Here is a 3007-nt window from a genome sequence, read left to right on the forward strand (position 1 = left end):
TTTAAACAGGTCAACATTCACAAGGCCGCAGGGCCAGACGTATTACCAGGACGTGTACTCCGAGCACGCGCTGACCAACTGGCAAGTGTCTTCACTGACATTTTCAACCTGTCCCTTACTAAGTCTGTAATACCAAATTTTTTTGCAATCTCTATTGCACTAACACTGCCCTTTCCCACCTGGACAAAAGGAACACCTTCTTGAGAATGCTATTCATTGACTACAGCTCTGCGTTCAACACCATAGTGCCCTCAAAACTCATCACTAAGCTAAGGACCCTGGGACTAAACACCTCCCTCTGCAACCTGATCCTGGACTTCCTGACGGGCCGCCCCCAGGTGGTAAGGGTAGGTAACAACACATCTGCCACGCTGATCTGCCACGCTGATCAACACATCTGCCACGACTCCAACACCATTATGTTTGCCGACGACACAACAGTGATAGGCCTGATCACCGACAACGATGAGAGACCTGGCCTTCCAGGACCTCTATACCAGGCGGTGTCAGAAGAACGCCCTAAAAATTGTCAAAGACTCCAGCCACCCTAGTCATAGACTGTTCTCTCTGCTACCGCACGGCAAGCGGTACTGGAGCGCCAAGTCTTGGTCCAAAAAAGCTTCTTAACAGCTTCTACCCCCAAGCAATAAGACTCCTGAACAGCTAATCATATGGCTACCCGGACTATTTTACTGCTGCTCTTTTTCAATTTTAACTTAACACTTATTTTGCTTAAAACTGCGTTGTTGGTTAAGGGCTTGTAAGTAAGCATTTCACAAATAAAATGTGATTTGATTTGACTGTTATCAGAATCAGTCCATAGATCAGCATGTTTCTCCGCGATCGTATCATTGGGAAAGCTAAGCACAGCAGCTGACTCGGGAGGCTACTGCTAGGCTGGACAATAGAACGAGTCAAAATTCACCCAAGTCTGAAAAACGGCCAAAGAATGTTGGCTGAGCTGGATTACTAGCGCAAGGCCATATCAAATTAATTGAAACGAACCTTCGCTGAGCCTCTTCTGACTGGAGTGATGCTTAGAAATCCTTTTCCCCTAAATGGCACCCAAAAAAATTTCCCTATTTATTTTACCACTACAATCTGTTCTTAGGATGAAACTGAAAAAGAACAACTCATGTAGAAAGTATACATCCGAACCTCGATGGTGTCAAGTGTGCTTACATCTGCGTAAAGAGGAAGTAGGGAAAAAATGTAAACTTCTGACTATTTCTGGTCTAGTGATTGATGACAGCAGAGCTTGCTGCCCAGACTTATAGTACCAGTCAAAAGTTTGGACACACCTACTCATTCAAGGGTTTTTCTTTATTTTTACTATTTTCGACATTGTAGAATAATAGTGAAGACTTCAAAACTATGAAATAACACATATGGAATCATGTAGTAACCAAAAAAATGTTAAACAAATGAAAATATAGTTTATATTCGAGATTCTTCAAATAGCCAGCCTTTGCCTTGATGACAGCTTTGCACACTCTTGGCATTCTCTCAACCAGTTTCATGAGGTAGTCACCTGGAATGCATTTCAATTAAAAGGTGTGCCTTCTTAAAAGTCAATTTGTTGAATTTCTTTCCTACTTAATGTGTTTGAGCCAATCAGTTGTGTTGTGACAAGGTAGGGGTGGTATACAGAAGATAGCCCTATTTGGTAAAAGACCAAGTCCATATTATGGCAAGAACAGCTCAAATAAGCAAAGAGAAACGACAGTCCATCATTCATTTAAGACATGAAGGTCAATACGGAAAATGTCAAGAACTTTGAAAGTTCTTTCAAGTGCAGTCGCAATAACCATCAAGCGCTATGATGAAACTGGTTCTCATGAGGACCGCCACCGGAATGGAAGACCCAGAGTTACCTCTGCCGCAGAGGATAAGTTAATTAGAGTTACCAGCCTCAGAAATTGCAGCCCAAATAAATGCTTCACAGAGTTCAAGTAACAGACACATCTCAACATCAACTGTTCAGAGGAGACTGTGTGAATCAGGCATTCGTGGTCGATTTACTGCAAAGAAACCACTACTAAAGGACACCAATAAGAAGAAGAGACTTGCTTGGGCCAAGAAACATGAGCAATGGACATTAGACCGGTGGAAATTTGTTCTTTGGTCTCGAGTCCAAATGTCTTTGTGAGATGCGGTGTGGGTGAACGGATGATCTCCGCATGTGTAGTTCCCACCGTAAAGCATGGAGGAGGAGGTGTTATGGTGTGGGGGTGCTTTGCTGGTGACATTGTCTGTGATTTATTTAGAATTCAATGCACACTTAACCAGCATGGCTACCACAGCATTCTGCAGTGATACGCCATCCCATCTGGTTTGTGCTTAGTGGGACTATCATTTGTTTTTCAACAGGACAATGACCCAACACACCTCCAGGCTGTGTAAGGGCTATTTTACCAAGAAGGAGAGTGATGGAGTGCTGCATCAGATGACCTGGCCTCAACAATCCCCCGACCTCAACCCAATTGAGATGGTTTGGGATGAGTCGGACCACAGAGTGAAGGAAAAGCAGCCAACAAGTGCTCAGCATATGTGGGAACTCCTTCAAGACTGTTGGAAAAGCATTCCAGGTGAAGCTGGTTAAGAGAATGCCAAGAGTGTGCAAAGCTGTCATCAAGGCAAATGGTGGCTATTTGAAGAATCCTAAAATATAAAATATATTTTGATTTGTTTAACACTTATTTGGTTACTACATGATTCCACGTGTGTTATTTCATAGTTTTGATGTCTTCACTATTATTCTACAATGTAGAAAATAGTAAAAATAAACAAAACCCCTTGAATGAGTAGGTGTGTCCACTCTTTTGACTGGTACTGTATATATTGCTAATTTCCAGTGTCTGTGTCCAGTGTCTGTGTTACTAGCATTTACTACATCCATTTTTGGATCCAAATCCATTTTTGAACTTATAAATGAATGATATCTACCCATTGATTCAGAAAATAATATAACTTATAAATGCCTCATGATCTTAGGTCAACTCTCATT

Source organism: Coregonus lavaretus, assembly GCF_964263955.1.
Source record: "Coregonus lavaretus genome assembly, contig: HAP1_SCAFFOLD_5845, whole genome shotgun sequence".
Classification (NCBI taxonomy): Eukaryota; Metazoa; Chordata; class Actinopteri; order Salmoniformes; family Salmonidae; genus Coregonus; species Coregonus lavaretus.